The sequence below is a fragment of the Bubalus kerabau genome, chromosome 9 (assembly GCF_029407905.1).
Source record: "Bubalus kerabau isolate K-KA32 ecotype Philippines breed swamp buffalo chromosome 9, PCC_UOA_SB_1v2, whole genome shotgun sequence".
Classification (NCBI taxonomy): domain Eukaryota; kingdom Metazoa; phylum Chordata; class Mammalia; order Artiodactyla; family Bovidae; genus Bubalus; species Bubalus kerabau.
The window spans coordinates 29,532,782-29,546,442 of record NC_073632.1 but is presented as its reverse complement, the minus strand read 5'-3'; the positions used below and the strand labels follow the sequence as shown (position 1 = coordinate 29,546,442).

The following is a 13,661-nucleotide window of genomic DNA, read 5'->3' as shown; positions in this document are numbered from 1 at the left end:
ACTAGACGGACCTTTGTTGTCAAAGAAATGTCTCTGCTTTTTAATATGCGGTCTAGGCTGGTCATAACTTTCCTTCCAAGGAGTAAGTGTCTTTTAATTTCATGGTTGCAATCACTATCTGCAGCAATCTTGGAGCCCAGAAAAATAAAGTCTGCCACTGTTTCCACTGTTTCCCCATCTATCTGCCATGAAGTGATGGGACCAGATGCCATGATCTTAGTTTTCTGAATGTTGAGTTTTAAGCCAACTTTTTCACTCTCCTCTTTCACTTTCATCCAGAGGCTCTTTAGTTCTTCTTCACTTTCTGCCATAAGGGTGGTGTCATCTGCATATCTGAGATGATTGATATTTCTCCTGGAAATCTTGATTCCAACTTGTGCTTCTTCCAGCCCAGCATTTCTCATGATGTACTCTGCATAAAAGTTAAATAAGCAGGGTGACAATATACAGCCTTGACGTACTCCTTCTCCTATTTGGAACCAGTCTGTTGTTTCATGTCCAGTTCTAACTGTTGCTTCCTGACATGTATACAGGTTTCTAAAGAGGCAGGTCAAGTGGTCTGGTATTCCCATCTCTTTCAGAATTTTCCACAGTTTATTATGATCCACACAGTCAAAGGCTTTGGCATAGTCAACAAAGCAGAAATAGATGTTTTTCTGGAACTCTCTTGCTTTTTCAATGATCCAGTGGATGTTGGCAATTTGATCTCTGGTTCCTCTGCCTTTTCTAAAACCAGCTTGAACATCTGGAAGTTCATGGTTCACGTATTGCTGAAGCCTGGCTTGGAGAATTTTAAGCATTACTTTACTAGTTTGATATATATCTACTTTCTAATCCCTTTGAGTAAGTTCATATAGATCATTGTTATCTTTGGTGTTTATTTATTGTTCACTTACTTAAACTGTCAAAAACTGAGTGGTAAGTTCTGTTATTACAGTAAAGTCATATTTCTATTGATTGGAATTTCCTATAATTTTTGATTTATATATTTGATTCTTAACTATTAAACTCATAGAGTTTTGTGACTAGCATATATTTCATATAAATTGTTCCTTTATTGGTAAAATGTGCTACTTTGTCCTCTTAATGTTTTTTTTTTTTGCCTTGAATTCTAATTTTTCTTACAGCAGTACTGTAAGCATTATTTGTTTGTTATTTGCCCTTAACTGATGCATTTTGCCTTAAATAGATAGCACTTTTGATGACTATCTCCTATAAATTTGAATTTAGAGTTGTTATTGACTTTGAGATTATTTTTTAATAATAAGTTTAAACAATTAACATTTTTTTGTCATAACTAAAGTATATTTATTTTATTTCTGCCACACTTTTAGGTTATCTGTTTTATATGGGTCTTATTTTCTTTTGAAAAGATTTGTAGATTTGACTCATAAAAAATGTCCCACTACAGATGTCAAAAATCAAAACGTGTTAAGTCAAAATAAAACACACGTGATCAACTAAGAAAAGTATTTACAATAGATCATACTGCTCAAAGATTTATACCTTCATCTTTCAGGAGCTTTTACACATCATTTGAAATTATAATGAAGATCAACTGAATTATGAGACAAGTTTATGAACAGACAATTCTTTAAAAAGGAAAATTAAATGATCAATAAGTATATGAAAAGTGCCCAAACTTCCAACCCAGCAAGGGAATATAAATTAAAGTAATAATTTGACAGCATTTTATATCCTAATACTCAGAGTTTGTATATTTGAATAAAATGGGTAGTTTAATAAGCAAAATTGAATCATTAAGGGAGAATACTGAAATACATATCAAAAGCCACAAAAATGTACATTCTGTTTATCCCAGCAAATTTACAAATGTGTCAGAGAAAATGAAGTTATTTTAAAAACAATAAGAAATATGCACAAGGGCTGCTGCTGCTGCTGCTAAGTCACTTCAGTCGTGTCCGACTCTGTGTGACCCCATAGACGGCAGCCCACCAGGCCTCCCCGTCCCTGGGATTCTCCAGGCAAGAACACTGGAGTGGGTTGCCATTTCCTCCAATGCATGAAAGTGAAAAGTGAAAGTGAAGTCGCTCAGTTGTGTCCGACTCTTCGCGACCCCATGGACTGCAGCCTACCAGGCTCCTCCGTCCATGGGATTTTCCAGGTAAGAGTACTGGAGTGGGGTGCCATCGCCTTCTCTGTGCACAAGGGCTATCTACAATTATATTCATCACTGATACTTAAAATGATAAAGTATTAAAAAACAAGATTAAAATTCCAGTTAAGAACTGATTAAATAAAATACAATAAATTTATAAGATGCAATATGAGGCAGCTACTAGAAATCATATTTTAGAAAAATGTTTAATAAAATCTTTCATGTGAACATTCAGTTATACAAACTTGTGTATAATGCATGACCAGTTTGTGGTTGTACACATATATGCACACTTGAATTTGGAGACTGAAAAAATAAAGAGAATGGAAGGATATAAAATTAATGGTAATATTGGGATTTGGGATGATTTTCATTTTTTCCTTATAATGTTTATAACTCTCAAAATCTCAAGAATGAACATGTATTATTTGCAGTCATTAAAAAAGTACATTTCTAAAAATGGAGCAAAGTAATAGATATTTACTATAAGACTGATATATAATAATCTTCAGTAAGGCATTTGAATAGTCGTGAGTCCCCCTAGCTGTACAAACCCTATTGTCTTCATGCCCATAGGACAATTTTACAGACTATGTAAAATTCCTCATAGGATCCAGCTACATTTTGATCACCAGAAAATAATTGAGGCTATTTTAGTACAAATTCCTCTTAGTAAGTCTTGGGCTGGTTGTCAGTATTCACAACTTTATTTAAAATAATAACAATCTGTTTTTAATATATAGGAGTCTCTATTATAATAAAAGCTATCATTCATTGACCTCTACTATATATTTTATGTACATCATTTCACAGAAGTCTCACAAGCGTCTTAAAAACGAAGTGTTATCATTACACTCTTATTGCTGAGAAAACTGAGGTTCAGCATAATTGGGAAGTGATCCAAGATTTCAGAGTTGGTGTTTTAGGGATAAGACTTGGGTCTTTCTTCCCTCCTTCAGGCTTTCGTCCTTTCCAGTATCCATTTAACCGCCCAGTGATTGTTTTGAATTTTTGTTTTTATATTGTGACTTTTAGATAGAATTGAAATATCTTGAGGGTTTATGAAATGAACTTCTCATTAAATGGGATCTTTCCTAAGATTGTGCTGAAGAAATCCTCTAGGTCCTCACTGGGCAGGGCCTCTTGGGGATGTGTGGCTGGTGTAGATTCCCAAATAGTCCTGTGGTCACCACAGGCAAGAGCCTTTATGGCAATAGAAGGGGTCCGCTTAGTGGGGATATCAGGTGGGGTCCTTGTCAAGGCATTGGCAGTTGCGCCAAATGGGTTTTGTTTTTCCTCCATCCCAAGATTTCTCTTCCTGGTCATATGACTAGTGGTCCAACCATTCTAGTCCTCATCCTATATGCTCAGTCGCTTCAGTCGTGTCCAGTTTTTTTCAACCCTTTGGACTGGAGCCCACCAGGCTCCTCTGTCTGTGGGATTCTCCAGGCAAGAATACTGGAGTGGTGGCCATGCCTTCCTCCAGGGGATCTTCCCAACCCAGGGATCAAACCCACGTCTCTTGTGTCTCCTGCGTTGGCAGGCAGATTTTTTAGTCACTGAACCACCTGGGAAGCCCTGTCTCACCCTATGCTGCTACTGCTGCTGCTAAGTCGTTTCAGTTGTGTCCTACTCTGTGCAACCCCATAGACGGCAGCCCACCAGGTTCCCCTGTCCCTGGGATTCTCCAGGCAAGAACACTGGAGTGGGTTGCCATTTCCTTCTCCAATGCATGAAAGTGAAAAGTGAAAGTGAAGTCGCTCAGTCGTGTCTGACTCATCGCAACCCCATGGACTGCAGCCTATCAGGCTCCTCCATCCATGGGATTTTTCCAGGCAAGAGTACTGGAGTGGGTTGCCATTGCCTTCTCACCCTATACTTCCTTGCATTAGATTAAGTCTTCAGTCCTCTGGCTGCCACTTGGATAATAACTTTGAGGAGCAGGGGATCCAGGCATAGTGACAAAAATTAAAAATGAGAGAGAGCTACCACCAGGCAGATCTGAATCCTATCTCTACCAGTTATTCCATATCTGATCTTGGCAAAATTGATAACTTCTCTAGCCCTGATTTTTTATTTTTTATTTTTTGGGGATACAATTGTAATGGTACTGGCCTCAAAGAATGTTGTGAAGATTCAATGAGATAACATGTATGGCAAGTGTGTCGTATGAGCATTCACTCCACTCTCTGCCTGCTGTTCTTGTTAACCAGACCACCCCTGGCACTAGTGTCCTGGCCTTGACTCTAGACACTGTGACTGTTCCATATTCAATCTTATGGAAATACAGCCCTTTCAAAGAGCCTGTGCCAATGTGCTCAAGTTTAAAGTGCGTGCATGCTAAGTTGCTTCAGTCGTGTCTGACTCTTTGTGACCCTATAGACTGTAGTCATCCAGGCTCCTGCCATGATTCTCCATGGGATTCTCCAGGCAAGAACACTGGAGTGGGTTGCCATGCCCTCCTTCAGGGGATTTCCTGACCCAGGGATCAAACCCCCATCTCTTATGTCTTCTGCATTGTCAGGCAGGTTCATTACCACTAGCACCACCTGGGGAGCCGTTTCAAATAACCTGTGCCAAAGTCCCCAAGTTTAAAGTAGCCAATGATATACTACACAGACTGAATATTGAGTCTTCAAACATACACACACACACACACACAAATACCCACACAATACTGATAGCCTCTGAGAGGGTCAAGCAGTGAGCATTCTTTAATAAGTTAAAAGCATATATTATTGCTTGTCACTAAGAAGCAAAAACTGTAGGATGCAAATACCAGACTAGGATATTTTGATTAGTGTTGGGAGGGAGGCCCAGTTCCTAATTCATATATTACTTTTTCCTACAAATATTCACTGAGTCCTCACTCAGGGGTAAGTACCCTAGAAAAACAGGGAAAGGAGATGTTCTGTGTCCTTTAGGAGTTGACCACTGAGTGGGGAGTCAGGTGAGGCAGGCACTCAGGTGGTTGTAACACAAAGCCCTCTGTGGTCTGCAGGAGAAGGCAAGGCTGGAGGAGCCAAGCATCTGCAAGGCATCAGGGAGTCTCCAGAGAAAGAGGGTGGAGGTGGTAAAGACCATGGCTGTCAACTTTACAGTTTTGTCTCTGACTGGCTTTATTATTCACATATACAAAGTTGAGCCTAACAGTCTGGATGCAAACTCAACTAAGCTCTTCTGCTGCAGGCCAGGACTGCTAACAGTCTTCAAGGGCTCCAGGGAGGACTCAGAAATACAGTGGGACCTTAAAACAGAGACCTAACAGGGTGAGGCTGCCCAGTACAGTTAATGGCACACATACCTGAAGGCCGTGCTGATCATTCACCCATGGACTTCTGGCAAATTATTTGTTATTTATGTCTTTGAGCTTTGTTTTCCTCCTATTTTGCATGGGAATAATAATCTGTGGGTTTCCCTGGTAGCTCAGAGGTAAAGAATCTGCCTGCCAGTGCAGGAGACACAGGTTCGATCCCTGGGCCTGGAAGATCCCCTGGAGAAGGAAATGGCAACCCACTCAAGTATTCTTGCCTGGGACTTCCCATGGACAGAGGAGCTGGGTGGGCTACAGTCCATGGGATCACAAAGGGTTGGACAAGACTTAGTGACTAAACAGCAAGAACAGCAAATAAGCTCTATGTTAAAGTTTTTTTGTGTGAAGATTAAGTGAGATGGTTTTTGAATGTGTTCGTAATTCATATTAAGCCTTCCACAACTGATCATTTTCCCCTTGCTTTTTCAGCCACCATCATATGGGCTGCCTTAACCTGGGTGAAAGTTCCACAGGATTCACTGTGGTTGATGGCCATTAGACGCCTTCATTCCTAGAAACTACAGAGTAGACCAGGATGTGGCTATGAACCACAAGCGGCCATTGACAAGCTTGGGTTAATAACTGAGTGTCATGATATTTTAGAATTTAAAAAATTTTTTTAGAATTTTTAGATATTTTAGAATTAAAAAATTTTTTTTAAATTTTATTTTATTTTTAAACTTTACAATATTTTATTAGTTTTGCCAAATATCAAAATGAATCCACCACAGGTATACCTGTGTTCCCCATCCTGAACCCTCCTCCCTCCTCCCTCCCCATACCCTCCCTCTGGGTCGTCCCAGTGCACCAGCTTCAAGCATCCAGTATCGTGCATTGAACCTGGACTGGCGACTCGTTTCATACATGATATTATACATGTTTCAGTGCCAGTCTCCCAAATCTCCCCACCCTCTCCCTCTCCCACAGAGTCCATAAGACTGATCTATACATCATTCAGTGCAAACAGAAGCCTACATTGTTTTAAATTGTTCTCCCTTTTGTTGAAAAGTATCCCTCTTATATATAATTACTTTTTCTGAAAGTTTTCAAAGAACAATTTTACATGTACTTTATTCCATCTACCAATGATAATAAAGTGTTTTAATAATTAAAATAATAAATTTTAATCTTCAAGGAACTAAACAAAAGACTATTTTTTTTAAGGAACAAGAGGTGAGATTTTCCAGGCTGCCCAAATCAGAGGACTAAATTTTTTTTAAAATAGAAAATGGCATTTCCATATTCTTTCTCAGATTGAATGGTTTAGATGCCAAAAAAGTTTATCTGTTTTCTAAAAACAGTTTTTTTAGTTATATCGTTCAGAGTATGTTATGTCTACTTGTAAAAAAATATCTAATGACTTAAGGGAGGCTTTATCAGTGGATTAGAGTATTTCATTACTTTCAAGATCTCTTTCCTTTTCAAATTATAGTGCCTGAAAGGAGATAAAATTTGGTTTCAAGTTATTGTATGAAAGATTACTTTTTGCCTTGTAATTTTAGCTCTTGGGATTTAGGGATTCCTGAATATGCTACAGTAAGAAGCGGTCATTGCATTTCTAGATTTAAAAGGTTTATCTAGTGTTGAATAGGGGGGGTTGTGATTAGGTGAAGTTATTGAAACCAAGCAGGACCCTGCATGGTTTTCCCAGGACCAGACTGCCCCATGTTCCTGTCTTTTGTTTGTAGAAAAGCTTTATCCTCCTAGGGCTTCCCTAAGTTCCAAAGAGCAAACTTAATCAGAGAAGTGAGAAAATGTAGAAACAAAGGAAAGCAGTCAGGCAAGACAAAGGAATAATAGTTTAGCCATAGACAAAGTCAAGTGCCTTTAATTTTTCCTAAAGGCCAATAGATAATATCCTGAGCCATATCCTTGAGTTGTTGTTCAGATGCCTAGGGCTTCCCTGGTGGCTCAGATGGTAAAGCATCTGCCTGCTATGCAGGAGACCCGGGTTTGATCCCTGGGTTGGGAAGATCCCTTGGAGAAGAAAATGGCAACCCACTCCAGTACTCTTGCCTGGAAAATCCCATGCATGGAGGAGCCTGGTAGGCTACAGCCCATGTGGTTGCAAAGTGTCTGACACAACTGAGTGATTTCACTTTCACTTTCACTTCAAACCCCCAGCAGGTGGAAGAAGTAAACTGCAAGCTGACCAACAGACCCAGACTGGTTGGAACCAGAGGCTGATGATTGGGATTCTGACATATCACTTTGTTACTTCACCATCAACCAGATCAGTGTACAAGCTGATCACATATCCATGACCCTTTCCCTCACACTCTTTAAAAACCCTTCTCTGAAATTGTTCAGGAGTTCGGGTCATTTGAGCTTGCTTGGCCCTAAAATAAACTGTACTTTCCTTCACCACAATCAGCATTTTCCCAATCAGTGCTGTGGTAAAGAATCCACCTGCCAATGCAGGAGATGCAAAGAGACATAGGTTTGACCCCTGGATCAGGAAGATACACTAGAGGAAATGGTAACCCACTTAAGTATTTCTGCCTGGAAAATTCCATAGAGGCGAGCCTGGCAGACTACAGTCCATGGGATTGCAAAGAGTCGGACACAAATGAGCAACTGCACACATATACAACCTGGTGTCAGTAGCCTGACTTTGCTTGGGAGAGCAGATCCAAATCTGGTTTGGTAACATTATCACGACATCATTCTGTTGGGCTGTACTTCCTTGGATACTAACTTCTCCGCCTGAAGGACAGCCTTTGATGGGCATTTCTGGGTTAATGCAGGGACTAAGAAAAGCACCATTGGATCACTAGTGCTAATATGAAGTATCAAATTGTAATATTAAGCTAAAACATTCTGTCATTCTGTTGGTAAATGGAGTAACTCAGTTTCCCCTGGTTAGCTGTTGTTGTTCAGTCATTTAGTCTTGTTCAACTCTGCACTGAAGCACTCCAGGGTCCTCAGCACTCCAGGCTCCAGTCCCCCGCTGTCTCCCAGAATTTGCTCAAATTCATGTCCATTGAGTTGATGGTGCTATCTAGCTGTCTTATCCTATGTTGCCTCCTTCTCCTCCTGCCCAAAAACTTCTCCAGCATCAGGGTCTTTTCCAATGACTCGGCTCTTCACATCAGGTGGCCGAACTATTGGAGCTTCAGCTTCAGCATCAGTTCTCCCAATGAATATTCAGGGTTAATTTCCTTTAGAATTGCCTGGTTTGATCTCCCTTGGTTAGACTACAAGACATCACATACCTTTGTATTTCCTACGTCATTTTCTTCTTCTGCTGCTGCTGCTAAGTCGCTTCAGTCGTGTCCAACTCTGTGCGATCCCATAGACGGCAGCCCACCAGGCTCCCCCATCCCTGGGATTCTCAAGGCAAGTACACTGGAGTGGGTTGCCATTGCCTTTTCTTCATTTCCTTCTATCTAGATTTAAATTGCAGGGCTGGTGTGGATCTGCAAAAAACCCTCCTAGGTAAAAGTAGTCTGTGTTTCTGTTTTCAGAGAACAGCAAAGTTGTAGAATGCTGGTTTTCCTAAAGGTGGTTTGGAAGGTAGGATGCTGATGGTCCTAATGATGATGTATTTATTCTGTTTCCATTTGCCTTGGCAAAAAAATTGCCTTAAGTTTAAAATAGCAGTCTGAGTTTATAGAAGGTGATTTTAGTCTCTAAATTCAAAACATGTCATGGAATAAACATGTTGCATAATGGCTTGGAAGGCTTCAGTGGTCACAGTAGTACTTAGCAAGTAGTTGTAAACTGGCCTCTGCTGGTTACCAGTCATTGGAATTTGGAGGGCTAGGCCAGGACATTCAGTCCTGCAAGAGCAAAATCAAAAAACATCTCGCCTGATTTAATAGCCCAGAGTGCTGAACAGCGCCTGCTTCCTTCTATTATTACAGTGTGGAACTACCCTCTTTCAACACGTCTGCTGAGCTGTAACCTCTCTGATAAAATACATTTCCCAGAGTTTCCTACAGACTTCATATGGTAGTTGCTGCCTGCCGCTGCCAAGTCGCTTCAGTCGTGTCCGACTCTGTGCGACCCCATGGACTGCAGCCTACCAGGCTTCTCCGTCCATGGGATTCTCCAGGCAAGAAAACTGGAGTGGGTTGCCATTTCCTTCTCCACATATGGTAGTTACTCCACCCTTTTTATTTATTTATTTTTTTAATGGCCTGAGATTCTTAGCTGCTGGGGGAAATGTTAGAAGACAACAAGGTCAACATGAGTTTCCAATATATCAATAAAGTCTCGTTCTAAATGAGAAAATGAGTTGGGACATCCAAGCTATTTGCCAGTTCTAGTTCCATTTCTCTTCTCTTGCTTTTACTGAAATAGAACTCCTTATTAGAGGGGCTGGCTGGAAATAGTCAGAGACAGGAGACTCCATAAACAGTGTCTCAGTCTGTTCAGACTGTTATAACGAAGTCCCATAGACTGGCTGGCTTATAAACAACAGAAATTTATTTCTCTCTGTTCTAGAGACTGAAGTCTGAGATCAGAGTGCCCCCCGGACAGGACCTGGCAACGGCCCTATTCCAAGATGCAGACTGCTAACTCCTCATCACCTCCTGTGGTACAAAGAGAGCCAGCCAGTTCTCTGACCTTTTCTTGTAAGGATACCAGTCCCATTCATGAGGACTCCACTCTCACGGCCCAGTCACCTTCCCAAAGCATCACTTCTAAAACCATCACATTGGTGATGAGATTTCAACATAAGAATCTGAGGTGGGGTGGGGGGGAGAACATTCGATCCAAGACAAGCAGCTTTCTGCTCTTTGTGCCTTAGGATGTTTGAAGAATGGGGATGGAACACAGTACCTTCAAAGTGTTAATGTGTATTTTTATCAAAACACTAAGAGGAGAAGGAAATGACAACCCATTCCAGTATTCTTCCCCGGAGAATTCTATGGATGGAGGAGCCTGGCAGACTGTAGCCCTTGGGGTTGCAAAGAGTCCGAGACAACTGAGCAACTAACACACACACACACACGACAAATGTGTTTCAATTACTGAAAACGTGTGAAACACTACCTGTGTGTATTTCTTAAATGCCGGCTCTATGCAAGGCAGACATGATGTTTGCCCTCATGGAGCTTTGGTTTCAGCAGCATCTTCACTGTAAATAAAAGGACAGTTGCCTCTTCAATTATTCCTTCTGTGAAGCTTGGTAGTGGAGGCCACTCGCAGGACTAAAACATATCAGACTGTATCAGTACATCAGTATTAGAATGGAGAAACACTGAGAAAACAAGAATAATAAGAGGAGATGTGAGTGGAGGAGACAAAAAGAGTAACAAAGAACCTGTGCTTAGTGAGTAGAGGTGGTAGTGGGGAGGGAGGCACCTGTGACCACGCTGGGAACTTCTCAGTGGTCCAGACCACCCAGCCCTCAAGTACATGCTGCCCATTTTCGTAACACTTTGCACTGCTTGAAAGGGAAGATCCTGTCCCCACAGAAACAGTCTGGGAACTGATATTATCAGTTTGGGCCAGTTACCCAGATCAGACCCGGTTGAGTTGCTGAGAGAAAGTGGCAGGATTTCTGACTGCCAGGCTAGACTATATTTTCCCCTTTTTATGGCTCATTATAAAAATATTTGTGCTGACCTGTAAGCTGATCAGTGCCAACTGGAGTCAGCCCACTTGAGAGGAAAATTATTTATGATTACAATTTGGCTGCAAGGCTCCTTGAGTATTTCTGCCTCCCTGAGTTGAGAATTGAAATTATCAAGACCCCAAACTACATTTTCTCACTTCTGTGGGAAGGCTATCTAGTAGCTTCCTTGGATCACAATAGTTACTCGTCCTTAGGAAACACCCAAAGAGCTGTTGTGTAGCTTTTCCCTAATCATACACTGTCTTTGCCACCTCATTCATCCTCCTGTTAAACTCACTTCTCAACAAAATTTCCCTTTTCTTTAAAAGCCTCTCCTGGTCTGTCTGGGTTATGTATTGACCTATTTATTTTGTGTGTGGGTGGTTTCTGTGACTCCTCCTGGCTGAAAAATGTCATGACTGAATCTACATTTTCAGCTTTGAGCATCATGGAAACCCTCACCCCAATGCCTGTGCACCTGCTTCACTTCCAAAGTCCTCCTGAGCTTGCTTACCTGTGGCTGTTGAATGCAGTAGCTTGAGTCATGATAATGAGGCCAAGATTGTGGTTTCGATGCATGAAAGTGAAATGCAAAAGTGTTAGTCCCTCAGTCCTATCTGACTCTTTGCGACCCCACGGACTGTAGCCTGCCTGGCTCCTCTGTCCATGGGGAAAGAATGCTGGAGTGGGTTGCCATGTGCCTCTTTCAGGGGCTCTTCCTGACCCAAGGATTGAACCCATGTCTCCTGTGGCTCCTGCATTGCAGATGGATTCTTTATCACTGAGCCACTGGGGAAGCCCATACTCTATTTATAGGTATTATAAAATATTGACTATATTCTCTGTGTTGCATAATGCATCCTTGTAGTGGGCTGCTGTCTATGGAGTCGCACAGAGTTGGACACTACTGAAGCAACTTAGCAGCAGCAGCAGCAGCAATGCCCTCCATGGCCATCCATGTTGTTGCAAATGGCAACATTTTATTCTTTTTAATGGCAGAATAGTATTCCATTGTAATACTAAGTTTCTTAATGGTGTTATCTTCCTCATAACTCTTTGCAGATGTCAACATCAGTAATAATCTGTTTCAGAAGCATATGAGTAATCAAGTTGGAAACTATCTTAAAGATTTTAACCATGGAGTACAGATTGGCAGTCCAAGTATAGATTTAGCTCTCAGGCTTGTTTTATTTGACCTTCATCATCTTATAAAAATGTATAAATTCAAATGTCTTCAGGCACATTCTGTAGTCCATATATATGGAATCCAGAAAGATGGTACTGATGAACCTACTCACATACAGCAATGGAGATACAGACATAGGGAACGGACTTACGGACAAGGACAGGGGAGAGGAAGAAGAGGGTGAGATGAATGGAGAGAGTAGCATGGAAGCATATACGCTACCATAAGTAAAATAGATGGCCAATGGAAATTTGCTGTATGACTCAGGGAACTCAAACCAGGGCATAAATATGTGGTGAATGCATTCACAACTTTTTAAAGTGAGAACTTGACAAGTTTGGGCTAATCCCAGAAAGCAGACTAAGCAAAATTACGATGCTGCCAGTACACGGGGTGGAGTTTCCATAAGAGTCAGGACACTGCTGCTCTGTTTCCTGGTTCTTCAGCCATGGAAAAAACCAGCTGCAGTTTGCTTCATAAACCATTGTATAAATGACGCTATGTGCTCAAGGGTGATCGAGTCCAAAGAACTTTGCATAAACGTCTTCTCTGATCGGGGAGAAACCAATTGTTTAGCTCACATCATTGGTCGATTTTGGATCTGTGGCCTGTTACCCCATTGAAAGAAACAAAGCAAAAGTGAACCTTCTGTCTTTTTGAGGGTTGGGGGAAAGAACTTCAAAACTGGTGAAAAAGATACAAAGAACTCAATAATGGAAACATAAGAAAATACACCTACCTAAATGAAAGTGAAAGTTGCTCAGTCCTGTCGGACTCTTTGGTGGACTTAGTCCAAGGAATTCTCCAGGCCAAAATACTGGAGTGGGTAGCCTTTCCCTTCTCCAGGGGATCTTCCCAACCCAGGGATCGAACCCAGGTCTCCCACATTGCAGGCAGATTCTTTACCAGCTGAGCCCCAAGGGAAGCCCACCAAAATGAACTGGGACACAAGTAACCAAGCTTATCAGTGATACATACCAAGTTTTTCAATGGACAGCTTCATGAATGAAGTGATTCTTGAGTAGAGTTTTGAAGATGTACAGCATAGTAGAAAGGATATTCCTTTAGAGAGATTAGACATGACTGGTGTTTACCATTGGGCTGCACAACGAGAGCACAAAGTGTGAGTTGTGGACACATATTTCACTAGTACCACTGTCTGCCCCATCTTAAAAAGCAACCAGACAAAAATCTCTCCTGGAACATAACAGCCCTTTGTAGCTAGTGGTACCCTAATCACCTCACGGGGACCATGCACAGACAACCCAGCCCTCTTTCTGGACACGTGGCAACACTGCATTCCTCCTCTGACTCCTGTGGCCGTGTGATCTGCTTTGGAAATTTGGAACAATGTGTCAGGTGTTGCTTTCAGGAGAAAGTTTTGCACTCCATCGCCATTATGGGACTCAGCAGTTCTCTTTTTCTTGAGGTAAAAGTTATAAATGCCTGTGTTGAGGGGAGTCTTTCCTGTGCTGAG

General features: G+C 41.4%; 1 non-coding gene across 1 annotated transcript; it reads left to right on the top strand.

Moving 5' to 3' along the window:
• The first annotated feature begins 7,332 nt into the window (after positions 1-7,332).
• On the top strand, positions 7,333-7,404 carry TRNAS-GCU (transfer RNA serine (anticodon GCU)). The gene has a single exon. It is a non-coding gene; the product is annotated as a tRNA-Ser (tRNA).
• The last annotated feature ends 6,257 nt before the right edge of the window (positions 7,405-13,661 follow it).